This window comes from Dendropsophus ebraccatus, chromosome 3 (assembly GCF_027789765.1).
Source record: "Dendropsophus ebraccatus isolate aDenEbr1 chromosome 3, aDenEbr1.pat, whole genome shotgun sequence".
NCBI classification, from domain to species: domain Eukaryota; kingdom Metazoa; phylum Chordata; class Amphibia; order Anura; family Hylidae; genus Dendropsophus; species Dendropsophus ebraccatus.
Window position 1 is genome coordinate 2,127,005 of NC_091456.1, and position 16,671 is coordinate 2,143,675.

General features: G+C 55.8%; 1 protein-coding gene across 1 annotated transcript in view; it reads left to right on the top strand.

Moving 5' to 3' along the window:
* The window catches only part of ADAMTS19 (ADAM metallopeptidase with thrombospondin type 1 motif 19), a 205,051-nt gene that overhangs the window by 35,482 nt on the left and 152,898 nt on the right, over positions 1-16,671 (top strand). The window lies entirely within an intron of this gene.

Sequence of the window (16,671 nt, forward strand, 5' to 3'; positions counted from 1 at the left end):
TTTTGGCCTTAAAGGAGTAGTTGAGAAGATGGGCTCCTATATTATACTGTATCTCCGGCTCTGGGACACTGATACGACGTCACTAGTAACACATCTTCTCTCACCTAGATAACAATCTCCTGGTGCCATCACACTGAACGCTGCTCAATCATCTCTTTATGTGCTATGTTATATACTCATGGCTGCAATGTTTTAGCTCAGTGATCGTTTTTCAGGATAATTCCGGCTCCGGCTGTGACATATTTCCAAGCTCCTCTATAGGCGGCAAAATGTCAGAAAACCATTGCTAAAAGATTGTAATAAGATGGAGATACCTGGTGGAGTGCAGAGAAGTGCAGTACAGCCTCCAACATGGCTGCCGCTTACAGCGCTGTGTCCTCATAGGTGATGGAGCGTCATGTGACCTACAGGAGAACCAATCAGGAGAATCAGTTCTCTCAGAGAGCTATGAACTATATGAGCCAGGAGATCAGGAGAGTCATGTGATCAGGAGAGTCATGTGATCAGGAGAGTCATGTGATCAGGAGAGTCGGTCACATGTATGTGACAGAGCTCAGCAGTGACACCTGTGGTGGTTACAGGTACTGACCCATAGTGACTGTATGTGGGAGTGGATCAGTGACTACTGAGCTATATGAGCACAACCAATCAGGAGCCTCCTTCCATCACATGTGTATGTGCTCAGCAGTGACACCTGTGGTGGTTACAGGTACTGACTATGGTGATTGTGTGAGGGAGCAGGAAAGCTGCAGGTAGTATATATATATATATATATATATATATATATATATATATATATATATATACAGCACAGATTGAGGATACCAGAGTCAAGAGTCAGTGCTGGCAGCAAGATGGAGCTCTGGGCTAACAAGATGGCCGCACTACAAGTGAGCTGGGGGACCATTTTCTCTCTCTCTCTCTCTCTCTCTCTCTCTCTCTCTCTCTCTCTCTCTCTCTCTCTCTCTCTCTCGCTCTTTCTTTCTCACACACACACACACACACACACACACACACACACACACACACACGCATAGGGGGAGATTTATCAGACATGGTGTAAAGTGACACCGGCTCAGTCGCCCCCGGCAACCAATCAGATTCCACCTCTCATTTTCCAAAGAGTCTGTGAGGAATAAGAGGTGGAATCTGATTGGTTGCCGGGGGCGACTGAGCCAGTGTCACTATACACCATGTCTGATAAATCTCTCCATTACACTCTCTCTCTGACACACACATAGACACTCTCACACATGGGCAGTCATAGTTTTTTTTGTTTTTTTTTAAAGGGGTGCTCCGGCGGGGGGGGCACTTTTTTGGGGGGACTGGGGAGGAGGTGGCTGAAATAAAAGACGTCCACTCACCTCCCCGATTCCAGCGGCAGGTCCCGCATCACGGCACTCCGGTCCCCGGTTCCGGGTGTCTGACGCGGGCCAGAGACGTGACGTCTCAGGTCCGCTCAGCCACTCAGTGAAGTCCGCTCGGATCCCGCCTCCTTCACTGAGTGGCTGAGCGGCCCTGAGACGTAGCGTCTCGGGCGGTGTCAGACACCTGGAAGCGGCCGGGAAGCGGGGACCGGAACATATACAAAGTACTACTCGACCATTATCTGCAGATAATGGGGGAGTAGTACCTGTGCTATCCCTATCACCGCCCGCTCCGCCGCCGCCGCTCACACAGGGGCTGCTTTTCATGCCCCCCGCCGCTTCAAACTTACAAAAATCGCGCCGCTGACTCCCTTCACTGAGTGGCTGAGCGGACCTGAGAGGAACCGGGGAGGTAAGTGGACGTCTTTTATTTCAGCCACCTCCTCCCCGGTCCCCCAAAAAAAGTGCCCCCATGCTGGAGCACCCCTTTAATTATTTTCTAAGAGGATGTGGTGTGTTTTATTACTTTCATTTTCCAGCATAGAGGACTAAAAAGCAAATGGCAGTGATAGAGTCAGAGCTGCTGGACTCTCCCTCCCCCCTGGCTGCTGAGCTCCTGGACTCTCCCTTCCCCCCGCCTGCTGGGCTGCTGGACTCTCCCTCCCCCACCCCCGCCTGCTGGGCTGCTGGACCCTCCCCCCCCCCCCCCCCGACTGCTGGGCTGCTGGACTGCTGGACTCTCCCTACCCCCCTGGCTGCTGGGCTGCGGGACTCTCCCTCCCCCCCTGGCTGCTGGGCTGCTGGACTCTCCCTCCCCCCCGGCTGCTGGACTCTCCCTCCCCCCCCCCGGCTGCTGGGCTGCTGGACTCTCCCTCCCCCCCCCCCCCGGCTGCTGCTGGACTGCTGGACTCTCCCTCCCCCCCGGCTGCTGGACTCTCCCTCCCCCCCCCCCCCCCCGGCTGTTGGACTGCTGGACTCTCCCTCCCCCCCCACCTTGCTGGACTGCTGGACTCTCCCTTCCCCCCCCCCCCGGATGCTGGACTCTCCCTCCCCCCCCCCTGGCTGCTGGGCTGCTGGACTCTCCCTCCCCCCCCTGGCTGCTGGGCTGCTCGACTCTCCCTCCCCCCCGGCTGCTGGCTGCTGGACTCTCCCTCCCCCCCTGGCTGCTGGGCTGCTGGACTCTCCCTCCCCCCCGGCTGCTGGACTCTCCCACCCCCCGCTGCTGGGCTGCTGGACTCTCCCCCCCCCCCCCGGCTGCTGGACTGCTGGACTCTCCCTCTCCCCCCCGACTGCTGGACTCTCCCTCCCCCCCCGGCTGCTGGACTCTCCCTCCCCCCCCGGCTGCTGGACTCTCCCTCCCCCCTGGCTGCTGGGCTGCTGGACTCTCCCTCCCCCCCCCTGGCTGCTGGGCTGCTGGACTCTCCCTCCCCCCCTGGCTGCTGGGCTGCTGGACTCTCCCTCCCCCCCCTGGCTGCTGGGCTGCTGGACTCTCCCTCCCCCCCCTGGCTGCTGGGCTGCTGGACTCTCCCTCCCCCCCTGGCTGCTGGGCTGCTGGACTCTCCCTCCCCCCCCGGTTGCTGGGCTGCTGGACTCTCCCTTCCCCCCCTGGCTGCTGGGCTGCTGGACTCTCCCTCCCCCCCTGGCTGCTGGGCTGCTGGACTCTCCCTCCCCCCCGGCTGCTGGACTCTCCCTCCCCCCCCCCCCCCCCCCGGCTGCTGCTGGACTCTCCCTCCCCCCCGGCTGCTGGACTCTCCCTCCCCCCCGGCTGCTGCTGGGCTGCTGGACTCTCACTCCCCCCGGCTGCTGGACTCTCCCTCCCCCCCCGGCTGCTGGACCTCTCCCTCCCCCCCCGGCTCCTGGGCTGCTGGACTCTCCCCTCCCCCCCCGGCTGCTGGACTCTCCCTCCCCCCCGGCTGCTGGACTCTCCCTCCCCCCCCCCCCCCCCCCCCCCCGGCTGCTGCTGGACTCTCCCTCCCCCCGGCTGCTGGACTCTCCCTCCCCCCCGGCTGCTGCTGGGCTGCTGGACTCTCCCTCCCCCCGGCTGCTGGACTCTCCCTCCCCCCCCGGCTGCTGGACTCTCCCTCCCCCCCGGCTCCTGGGCTGCTGGACTCTCCCTCCCCCCCGGCTGCTGGACTCTCCCTCCCCCCCCCCCCCCCGGCTGTTGGACTGCTGGACTCTCCCTCCCCCCCCCCCCTTGCTGGACTGCTGGACTCTCCCTTCCCCCCCCCCCCGGATGCTGGACTCTCCCTCCCCCCCCCCCTGGCTGCTGGGCTGCTGGACTCTCCCTCCCCCCCCTGGCTGCTGGACTCTCCCTCCCCCCCCCCCCCCCCCGGCTGTTGGACTGCTGGACTCTCCCTCCCCCCCCCCCCTTGCTGGACTGCTGGACTCTCCCTTCCCCCCCCCCCCGGATGCTGGACTCTCCCTCCCCCCCCCTGGCTGCTGGGCTGCTGGACTCTCCCTCCCCCCCCTGGCTGCTGGGCTGCTCGACTCTCCCTCCCCCCCGGCTGCTGGGCTGCTGGACTCTCCCTCCCCCCCTGGCTGCTGGGCTGCTGGACTCTCCCTCCCCCCCGGCTGCTGGACTTCTCCCACCCCCCGCTGCTGGGCTGCTGGACTCTCCCCCCCCCCCCCCCCGGCTGCTGGACTGCTGGACTCTCCCTCTCCCCCCCGACTGCTGGACTCTCCCTCCCCCCCGGCTGCTGGACTCTCCCTCCCCCCCGGCTGCTGCACTCTCCCTCCCCCCTGGCTGCTGGGCTGCTGGACTCTCCCTCCCCCCCCTGGCTGCTGGGCTGCTGGACTCTCCCTCCCCCCCTGGCTGCTGGGCTGCTGGACTCTCCCTCCCCCCCCTGGCTGCTGGGCTGCTGGACTCTCCTCCCCCCCCTGGCTGCTGGGCTGCTGGACTCTCCCTCCCCCCCTGGCTGCTGGGCTGCTGGACTCTCCCTCCCCCCCTGGCTGCTGGGCTGCTGGACTCTCCCTCCCCCCCGGCTGCTGGACTCTCCCTCCCCCCCCCCCCCCCCCCCGGCTGCTGCTGGACTCTCCCTCCCCCCCGGCTGCTGGACTCTCCCTCCCCCCCGGCTGCTGCTGGGCTGCTGGACTCTCACTCCCCCGGCTGCTGGACTCTCCCTCCCCCCCCGGCTGCTGGACTCTCCCTCCCCCCCGGCTCCTGGGCTGCTGGACTCTCCCTCCCCCCCGGCTGCTGGACTCTCCCTCCCCCCCGGCTGCTGGACTCTCCCTCCCCCCCCCCCCCCCCCCCCCCCGGCTGCTGCTGGACTCTCCCTCCCCCCCGGCTGCTGGACTCTCCCTCCCCCCCGGCTGCTGCTGGACTCTCCCTCCCCCCGGCTGCTGGACTCTCCCTCCCCCCCCGGCTGCTGGACTCTCCCTCCCCCCCCGGCTCCTGGGCTGCTGGACTCTCCCTCCCCCCCAGCTGCTGGACTCTCCCTCCCCCCCGGCTGCTGGACTCTCCCTCCCCCCTGGCTGCTGGACTCTCCCTCCCCCCGGCTGCTGGGCTGCTGGACTCTCCCTCCCCCCCGGCTGCTGGGCTGCTGGACTCTCCCTCCCTCCCGGCTGCTGGACTCTCCCTCCCCCCCGGCTGCTGGACTCTCCCTCCCCCCCAGCTGCTGGACTCTCCCTCCCCCCCGGCTGCTGGGCTGCTGGACTCTCCTCCCCCCCGGCTGCTGGACTCTCCCTCCCCCCGGCTGCTGGACTCTCCCTCCCCCCTGGCTGCTGGACTCTCCCTCCCCCCGGCTGCTGGGCTGCTGGACTCTCCCTCCCCCCCGGCTGCAGGACTCTCCCTCCCCTTGGCTGCTGGACTCCCCCTTCCCCCCGGCTGCTGGACTCTCCCTCCCCCCCCGGCTGCTGGACTCTTCCTCCCCCCGGCTACTGGGCTGCTGGACTCTCCCTCCCCCCCGGCTGCTGGGCTGCTGGACTCTCCCCCCCCCCCCCCCCCCCGGCTGCTGGGCTGCTGGACTCCCCCTCCCCCCCCGGCTTCTGGACTCCCCCTCCCCCCCGGCTGCTGGACTCCCCCCCCCCCCCCGGCTGCTGGACTCCCCCCCCCCCCGGCTGCTGGGCTGCTGGACTCCCCCTCCCCCCCGGCTTCTGGACTCCCCCTCCCCCCCCCCCCCCCGGCTGCTGGACTCTTCCAACCCCCCCCCTTCCCGGCTCCTGGGCTGCTGGACTCTTCCCCCCCCCCCCCCCCCCGGCTGCTGTACTCTCCCTTCCCCCCTGGCTGCTGGACTCTCCCTTCCCCCGGCTGCTGGGCTGCTGGACTCTCCCTCCCCCCGGCTGCTGGACTCTCCCTTCCCCCCGGCTGCTGGACTCTCCCTCCCCCCTTGCTACTGGGCTTGACTCTCTGTGTGTCCCCCCCCCCCCCCGGCTCCTGGGCTGCTGGACTCTCCCTCCCCCCCCCCGGCTGCTGGACTCTCCCTCCCCCCCTGCTGCTGGACTCTCCCTCCCCCCCCCCCCCCGGCTGCTGGACTCTCTCTTTCCCCCCGGCTGCTGGACTCTCCCTCCCCCCTGGCTACTGGGCTGGACTCTGTCTCCCTCCCCCCCCCCCCCGGCTCCTGGGCTGGACTCTGTCTCCCTCCCCTCCGGCTACTGGGCAGGACTCTCTGTCACCCCCCCGCTCATAGTCACCGTCCTCCCCAGTATTAGGCATCGCTCATAGTCACCGTCCTCCCCAGTATTAGGCATCGCTCATAGTCAGCGTCCTCCCCGGTATTAGGCAGAGCTCATAGTCACCGTCCTTCCCGGTATTAGGCAGAGCTCATAGTCACCGTCCTTCCCGGTATTAGGCAGAGCTCATAGTCACCGTCCTCCCCGGTATTAGGCATAGCTCATAGTCACAGTCCTCTCCAATATTAGGCAGGGCTTATAGTCACTGTCCACCCCGGCATTCTGCCAAATCTGTTTGGGCTGGTGCACCTCGAAGGCGATGAAGCAGGGTAAGCAGGACGTGGCTGGTGCTGGTGTTACATGGCTGGTGCTGGTGTTACATGGTTGGTGCTGGTGTTACATGGCTGGTGCTGGTGTTACATGGCTGGTGCTGGTGTTACATGGCTGGTGCTGGTGTTACATGGTTGGTGCTGGTGTTACATGGCTGGTGCTGGTGTTACATGGCTGGTGCTGGTGTTACATGGCTGGTGCTGGTGTTACATGGTTGGTGCTGGTGTTACATGGCTGGTGCTGGTGTTACATGGCTGGTGCTGGTGTTACATGGCTGGTGCTGGTGTTACATGGCTGGTGCTGGTGTTACATGGTTGGTACACAGTAGGGCTGGGCGATATGGGCAAAAAATAAAATCTCGATTTTTTTAAAATTTTTTGACGATTCTCGATTTAAATCTCGATTTTTTTCCTTTTTTGCTAAATAAACAGAACATTTTCTCCCTGCAGCATCAGATACTATTTTAATATTTTAGACAACAACTGTATTGATTTCCAGTGTAACAGAGGCCCCATATAGTATAGGAAATCATGTTTGTGCCTCCATCTACGTAGGGTGTAGTAGTGGAGGTATAGTGGATAGGGGGTGTAGTAGTACAGGTATAGATGAGGGGTGACTGGGGTAAAACTGAAGGGGACTGGGGTGACACTAAAGGGGACTGGGGTGACACTGGGGGACACTAAAGGGGACTGGGGTGACCCTGGGGGACTGGAGGGACAATGGGGGACACTAAAAGGGACTGGGGTGACACTGGGGGACACTAAAGGGCCTGGGGTGACACTAAAGGGGACTGGGGGACACTAAAAGGGACTGGGGTGACACTAAAGGGGACTGGGGGACACTAAAGGGGACTGGGGTGACACTAAAGGGGACTGGAGGGACAATGGGGGACACTAAAGGGGACTGGGGGGACACTGAGGGGACTGGGGGGACACTGAGGGGACTGGGGGGGACACTGAGGGGACTGGGGGGACACTGAGGGGACTGGGGGGGACACTGAGGGAACACTGAGGGGATTGGGGGGGACACTGAGGGAACAATGAGGGGACTGGGGGGGGACACTGAAGGGGACTGGGGGGAGACACACTGAAGGGGACGGGGGGGGGACACTGAGGGAACAATGAGGGGACGGGGGGACACTGAAGGGGACGGGGGGGGACACTGAAGGGGACTGGGGGGGGACACTGAAGGGGACTGGGGGGGACACTGAAGGGGACTGGGGGGGGACACTGAAGGGGACTGGGGGGGGGACACTGAAGGGGACTGGGGGGGACACTGAGGGAACAATGAGGGGACTGGGGGGGGACACACTGAAGGGGACTGGGGGGGGGACACTGAAGGGGACTGGGGGGGGACACACTGAAGGGGACGGGGGGGGACACTGAGGGAACAATGAGGGGACGGGGGGGACACTGAAGGGGACTGGGGGGGGACACTGAAGGGGACTGGGGGGGACACTGAGGGAACAATGAGGGGACGGGGGGACACTGAAGGGGACTGGGGGGGACACTGAAGGGGACTGGGGGGGGACACGGAGGGAACAATGAGGGGATTGGGGGGACACTGAGGGGACTGGGGGGGGACACTGAAGGGGACTGGGGGGGACACTGAAGGGGACTGGGGGCGGGACACTGAAGGGGACTGGGGGCGGGACACTGAAGGGGACTGGGGGGGACACTGAAGGGGACGGGGGGCAGGACACTGAAGGGGACTGGGGGCGGGACACTGAAGGGGACTGGGGGGGGACACTGAAGGGGACTGGGGGGGGACACGGAGGGAACAAAGAGGGGATTGGGGGGACACTGAGGGGACTGGGGGGTGACTGGTGCAGCTGGAGGTGATTGGAGCAGGAGGGCACATACATCTCCTCCTCCTCTCACCTCCACACACACGCTCCCCTCCCGGCCAGATATGGAGGTCCCGGGTCTGTGGAGGAGGAGGCCGCAGGGACTACAGTAGGTGGTGATCGCATAGCTGCGGGTCACGGAGCTATACAGCGGGAACGGGGGTCTGCACCGAGCCCCCCGATCCCGCTGTATAGCTCCAGGACGAGCAGCGCCGCGATCACCACCAACTGTAGTCCCTGCGGCCTCCTCCTCCACAGACCCGGGACCTCCATATCTGGCCGGGAGGGGAGTGGGACGCTCAGTGGAAGGGGCGGGGGCAGATCAGCGGCGGCGCTGTCAGTGGCTGGAGGCCGCCGGCACTGCACCGCCCCTCTCCAGCCTGGCCACCCAGCATCTTCTCCCCGCTCACCCACACCGCCCCTCTACGGCTCTCCCGCCGGCCTGCACCGCAACCCCCCTTCTCTCAGCTCTTCCCCGGCACCGCAGCCCGAAATGATTTTTTGTGAAAATCGAATTTACGATTTTCACAAAAAATCAAATCGATTTCAACGTTCTGGACGATTAATCGAATTAATTCGATTAATCGCCCAGCCCTAGTACACAGGTTGCTGTATTGCAGAAATACCTTTAGTTGACGATTCTTTTAAAACTGTTTTTATAGATTTTTGGGTAGGGAGAAAAAAAACAAAAACAAAACCACAACAATCACTTTCCTTTTAGGACATTGTGAGGCTCATCGCAGTGAGCTAATATGAGGCATAAAATGAGAAGTTGGAGAGGAGAAGCCTAATGCAAAACATATTCACAAGGAAGTGTGAGATGTGTAACCAAACAAACAAACAGTAAAAAGGAAAAATGGGAGGGGAGGCGTGACCGTGAGTCTCCAGTGCTCTGAGGTACTGCTCTGCTTGGGAGAAGGAGATTACAGCGGGGGGTCACCAACTAATTCACGGTTGAGGCACCAGGTCGTTTGACGGAAGGTCCGTTTTATTTGTTCTTGGATTCTATTGGGTAGTGTCGCTATGAAGCTTTCCCAGACTAGGAAGAACTTTTCCACCCTGTGCTCTTTCAGTATTACTGCTTCCACCCAGTCCATTCGGAATATAAACAATAATTTGTCGAGGAATAGTTTACGGGACGGTGGCTGTGGCGAGATCCATACCTGCAGGATCCATACGCTGCAGATAATAGATGTAAAAGTTTTCTCGGTCCCCGCCCGCATTTAAATTGTTTAGGGTCTATCCACCCAAAGACCCCCCAATGTGCGTTGTATGGTACAAAGTTTTCCACCATCTTCCAGAATCCCTGGATGATCGGGCACTGCCATAAGCAGTGTGTGAGGTCCACCTCCGGTGCTCCACACTTAAAACATGAGGATGTGGGGAATACTCCCATTTTATAGCCCCTTGTCGGGGAAATATATGAGCGGTAAAATATGCGTAGGGTCATCTCCATCTTGCCGCTGGTAGCATTTTAATGGAGTATTCCAGCATGGTGAGGAGGTCCGGTATCGTCAGGTCTGGGAAATGGTGAAGCCATTGAGACAACCCTGTGTTTTGGGTTGTGTAGTCCAATGAAGAGTGGAGGTAGCAATACGTGTGAGATGTTTGTTGTTTAGTCGCTGTGGGTCTCTTCATTATTGTGTGGAATGTAATGTCCCATTCCTCTGGCGATAGGTGTTTTAGGTACTTGCAGAGGAAGCTTGCAGCTTGGAGATACGCAAATTGGGGGAAGGTAACTTCTGGATACTTATCCCGTAGGTCTTGCAGTGTTAAGGGTGCTTTTTTGGCAATGTCAGTTAAGTGATATATGGTAGTGAGTATTCTTTGGTGCCAGGTTTTGAACAGCGGGTGGGGGTGTCCATTTTGGAAGTTAGGGTTGCCTATCAGCGTGATAAACAGCGAGCAAGTCGGGTGTAAATGGAGTGATGTCCTCATTTTGTACCAGGACCTCCAGGTGGAGGTTAACAGTAGGTTGTCTTTGATCTCGGAGGGCAAGTTTGAGTAAGTGGTGTGTAGCAGATTGGATAGGGAGTACGGGAGTGCCATGGGACTGTCCACCGATAGGTCTGTGTGGACCACTGTGTTCTGGATCCAGTCCCGGATGATACGAAATTGGGAGGCTAGGTTCAGTTTTTGTATATTTGGGAAATTTAAGCCACCATGTAGTTTTGTTTGTTGCAAAATATTGTAGGCAATTTTTTAGACTTTTTAGAGCCCCATATGAAGGATCTGTATAGAAAGTTTATCCTCCTGTCATCCTTAGGTCTGAGATGTATTGGCAAGGATTGGAAAATGTACAACAGCTTGGGTATTTCAACCATCTTTAGTGAATTGGCTCTGCCCATGAATGTAAGGGGAAACTTCTTCCAGACTGCAGGTTTCTAGATTTTTGACATGTGTGTATGTTCTGAGAGTATAGCTTGGCTGGAGATTTAGTTATGCTTATTCCCAGGTAAGGCATAGTAGTGGAATTCCAGCGGATGGGTATGTCCACAATGGACGGCTCGGGCCCTTTAGCAAGAGAGCTTCACATTTGTCCATAGTTAATGATTCTTAATCCTCGTCGCCAGTTGTAGTGAAGGTGCAGGGAACCCCTGAAGTCAACCCTTTATTCCATGCTTCCACAATGGCCTCTTGTCTAGCATCTCCTCCCTACCAGCTCAGCTTCTCCCCAGCTCAGCTCCTCCTCCTTCCCAGCTCAGCTCCTCCCCCCCAGCTCAGCCCCTACCCTCCTAGTTTCTCCCCCCCAGCTCAGCTCCTCCCCCCTGTTCCTCTTCTCCCCAGCTCAGCTTCTCCTCCTCTCCATCTCAGCCCGTCCTCCCCAGCTCAGCCCCTTCACCCCCCCAACTCAGCTCCTCCTCCCCCCAGCTCAGCTTTCCCCCAGCTCAGCCCTTCCCCTCCTAGTTCCTCCCCCCAGCTCAGCTCCTCCCCCCAGTTCCTCTCTCCCCCCAGCTTAGACCCTCCCCTCCTAGTTCCTACCCCAGTTCAGCCCCTCCCCCAGCTCCTCCTCCCTGAATACATTACTGTTGCTGGGCAGAATAAACAGCACTGAGAATACTTATACCGACCTCCCACACGACCTCAGCCTATACTTGGACCTGTTCCTGGATTCAGCGCTCTGCCCCTTTGTTCCCTGCTTTGGCATCTCTTGGGTCACTGGTAAATGGTAAAGACCATGGAGCTACACTGAGAGCGCTCTTTGGGAATGGCACAAAGCCAGCCGGACACAGCGGCCGTCACATTCACGGACTTTGTACACAGATTTATATCTATTTTAGTAAAAGAGTCCTCTATGTCCACCATAGAAGTATCAGCTGGTAGTATTACTCATGCAAAGCGTCCTTGTATCTTCTCTATAAACTTAGAGACCCTGTCAGCAGGTTTCTGCTGGTTTATCTAATGGTCCGAGAAGCTGAGCAGAATGATGGATCACTTACATCTCCACCTGAATAACAAGGACAATAACTAGTCCCCTCCATTATCTATGTGCTCAGTAGTCCTCAATATTCATGAGCACCAGCTCCCTCTGCCCACTGGCTGCTGATTGGCAGTCATCTATAGTGTGTATATGTACTGTGTATAGGCAGACAGCTGTCAATCAGCAGCTGGGGGGGGGCAGTAGCGGGACACGAATCCTATTCTCTTGCAAATCAGGACAACGACTGAACCGAAGTAATAGGCCACGACTACACAATGTCTTTTATTGGCCGTTTGATAGACTTTTTAATAGACAGCTGTCACTTGTGACTGATTGGCTTTGGGTATAAGGTTGGGGGGGGGGCTGTGATATTATACTGTAGTCATAGCTCTTACTGATTGGCTTTGGGTATAAGGTTGGGGGGGGCTGTGATATTATACTGTAGTCATAGCTCTTACTGATTGGCTTTGGGTATAAGGTGGGGGGGGGGGTCTGTGATATTATACTATAGTCATAGCTCTTACTGATTGGCTTTGGGTATAAGGTTGGGGGGGCTGTGATATACTATAGTCATAGCTCTTACTGATTGGCTGTGGTGGTTGCGTTACTTTAGGATTTGTTTTATTATTTTTCTGTATTTTTTAGTCTCCTTACAGATATCTCCCTGTAGCCCACAGTCTTGTACCATTATATTATAGCGGCATCTTTTATTCTCACACCTGGAGTAATTTACTTCCTTATATGAAACAAGTATAATAGAGGTAACAGAACATCGTCTATGCTGCTAGCTGGGTCCTGGGACGCAGTTATCTGGATGGACCATACAATGCGCCAAACCAACAATACTCGCTGACACTGCGGTCTATTACAGAAAAAGCCCCTCAGCGACCAAACAATGATAGCATGGACGCCCAACAATGATAGCATGGACGCCAAACAGTGATAGCATGGACGCCAAACAATGATAGCATGGACGCCAGACAATATTAGCATGGACACCAAACAATGATAGCATGGACGTCTAACAATGATAGCATGGACACCAAACAATGATAGCATGGACGCCCAACAATGATAGCAGGGACGCCCAACAATGATAGCATGGACGCCAAACAATGATAGCATGGACGCCAAACAATGATAGCATGGACGCCAAACGATGGTAGCATGGACGCCAAACGATGATAACATGGACGCCAAACGATGATAGCATGGACGCCCAACAATGATAGCAGGGACGCCCAACAATGATAGCATGGACGCCAAACAATGATAGCATGGACGCCAAACAATGATAGCATGGACGCCAAACGATGATAACATGGACGCCAAACGATGATAGCATGGACGTCAAACAATGATAGCATGGACGGCAGACAATGATAGCATGGACGCCAAACAATGATAGCGTGGACGCCAAACAGTGATAGCTGATTGGCTTTGGCTATAAGGTTGGGGGGTCTGTGATATTATACTGTAGTCATAGCTCTTACTGATTGGCTTTGGTGGTTGGGTTACTTTAGGATTATATCTCCCTGTAGCCCACAGTCTTGTACTATTATATTATAGCAGCATCTTTTATTCTCACACCTGGAGTAATTTACTTCCTTATATGAAACAAGTATAATAGAGGTAACAGAACATCGTCTATGCTGCTAGCTGGGTCCTGGGACGCAGTTATCTGGATGGACCATACAATGCGCCAAACCAACAATACTCGCTGACACTGCGGTCTATTACAGGAAAAGCCCCTCAGCGCCCGACTCGCAGAATTTTGTTAAAAATCTCGCTGGATCCGTTTTGTGGCCGCTGCTTTTTTAACAATCATAAAATTGACCAAACAATGATAGCATGGACGCCCAACAATGATAGCATGGACGCCAAACAATGATAGCATGGACGCCAAACAATAATAGCATGGACGCCAAACAATAATAGCAGGGATGCCCAACAATGATCGCAGAGACGCCCAACAATGATAGCAGAGACGCCCAACAATGATAGCATGGACGCCAAACAATGATAGCATGGACGCCCAACAATGATAGCATGAACGCCCAACAATGATAGCATGGACGCCCAACAATGATAGCATAAACGCCCAACAATGATAGCATGGACGCCCAACAATGATAGCAGGGACGCCCAACAATGATAGCATGGAAGCCAAACAATGATAGCATGGACGCCAAACAATAATAGCATGGACGCCAAACAATAATAGCAGGGATGCCCAACAATGATAGCAGAGATGCCCAACAATGATAGCAGAGACGCCCAACAATGATAGCATGGACGCCAAACAATGATAGCATGGACGCCCAACAATGATAGCATGGACGCCCAACAATGATAGCATGGACGCCCAACAATGATAGCAGGGACGCCCAACAATGATAGCATGGAAGCCAAACAATGATAGCATTGAAGCCAAACAATGATAGCATGGACGCCCAACAATGATAGCATGGACGCCCAACAATGATAGCATGGATGCCCAACAATGATAGCATGGACGCCCAACAATCATAGCAGGGACGCCAAACAATGGTAGCATGGACGCCCAACAAAGATAGCATGGACGCCAAACAGTGATAGCATGGACGCCAAACAATGATAGCATGGACGCCAAACAATGATAGCATGGACGCCAAACAGTGATAGCTGATTGGCTTTGGCTATAAGGTTGGGGGGTCTGTGATATTATACTGTAGTCATAGCTCTTACTGATTGGCTTTGGTGGTTGGGTTACTTTAGGATTATATCTCCCTGTAGCCCACAGTCTTGTACTATTATATTATAGCAGCATCTTTTATTCTCACACCTGGAGTAATTTACTTCCTTATATGAAACAAGTATAATAGAGGTAACAGAACATCGTCTATGCTGCTAGCTGGGTCCTGGGACGCAGTTATCTGGATGGACCATACAATGCGCCAAACCAACAATACTCGCTGACACTGCGGTCTATTACAGGAAAAGCCCCTCAGCGCCCGACTCGCAGAATTTTGTTAAAAATCTCGCTGGATCCGTTTTGTGGCCGCTGCTTTTTTAACAATCATAAAATTGACCAAACAATGATAGCATGGACGCCCAACAATGATAGCATGGACGCCAAACAATGATAGCATGGACGCCAAACAATAATAGCATGGACGCCAAACAATAATAGCAGGGATGCCCAACAATGATCGCAGAGACGCCCAACAATGATAGCAGAGACGCCCAACAATGATAGCATGGACGCCAAACAATGATAGCATGGACGCCCAACAATGATAGCATGAACGCCCAACAATGATAGCATGGACGCCCAACAATGATAGCATGAACGCCCAACAATGATAGCATGGGCGCCCAACAATGATAGCAGGGACGCCCAACAATGATAGCATGGAAGCCAAACAATGATAGCATGGACGCCAAACAATAATAGCATGGACGCCAAACAATAATAGCAGGGATGCCCAACAATGATAGCAGAGACGCCCAACAATGATAGCAGAGACGCCCAACAATGATAGCATGGACGCCAAACAATGATAGCATGGACGCCCAACAATGATAGCATGGACGCCCAACAATGATAGCATGGACGCCCAACAATGATAGCAGGGACGCCCAACAATGATAGCATGGAAGCCAAACAATGATAGCATTGAAGCCAAACAATGATAGCATGGACGCCCAACAATGATAGCATGGACGCCCAACAATGATAGCATGGATGCCCAACAATGATAGCATGGACGCCCAACAATCATAGCAGGGACGCCAAACAATGGTAGCATGGACGCCCAACAAAGATAGCATGGACGCCAAACAGTGATAGCATGGACGCCAAACAGTGATAGCATGGACGCCAAACAGTGATAGCATGGACGGCAGACAATGATAGCATGGACGCCCAACAATGATAGCATGGACGTCTAACAATGATAGCATGGACGCCAAACAATAATAACATGGACGCCAAACAATGATAGCTTGGACACCAAACGATGATAGCAGGGACGCCAGACAATGATAGCATAGACGCCAGACAATGTTAGCATGGACGCCAGAAGACTCCACCTCCAGTATACTGTATAGCAGAGAGGAGACGGCCGTACCAAGCTGATAGACGGGATGGGAGGCTCCGACACCTTCCTGGGTTATTCTCTGGACTCTGCTAGTAAATAGTCCCAAAGCTTTGGAGGCTCCTCCAGATGTGGCCTGTGCATTCCAGGAAGATTTTCACGTCTTCTTTCTTTTGATTCCAGACATCTTAAAGCGATCAGGATACCAGGGAAGTTTCCATAAACGTGAAGCACCAGAATCTTTTTTTGTGATGCCAGCTTCCTTCTCAGCGATAACGCTTTATAGGCGGCTGCGTCTACTCTGTATACAGGTTATCATATGTGGCTTCTTATGGAGAAGCCCTGGTCGTTGACCCTCACTACAGACATCTATACATTAACCCCTTAGCCACCAGCCATGCAGCTTTAACAGCAGTCACTGAGTGGAGTTGGGCCAGACCGTCGCCTTATTATGCCCAGCTGCCCGGTGCCAGTCTCTGAGATGGCAGGAGCTTGGCTTCCAGTAGACAGTCGGGCTCCTCTACTGACTGCGGGGACCAGATAAACCCATCCTGGTTATTTAACCCCTTGCACACAGGAGTCAAATTGGCTTTCGTGTGTCATGGATTTGAAGGTGTCCGTGACCCCATCGTCAGCCCTGCAACACCACTGCTGGGTACTGATGGGTTTCAGTGGCAGCCGGGGGTCTTCTCAAGTCCTCCAGACCTGCCATGTATACGCGTCAGATATATATATGTATATATATATATATATATATATATAGTGCATGGCAGTGAATGGTAGTCTGAAACTTCTTATAGAACTCATCAAACATTAAATAATTGTTCTTTTTTCTGTATGATACATGTAGGACACAAAAAGTCACTTTTCTACCATTATTTTATTGCTAAAAAGTTGTATGAGAATAATAGTCTGAAGGTAGCAAGTACAGTACATACAGTATATGGCAGCAGGAATATATATGTTATGCAGGCGATAACAGAGAGCCTTAAAGGGGTTATCCAGCGCTACACAAAAATG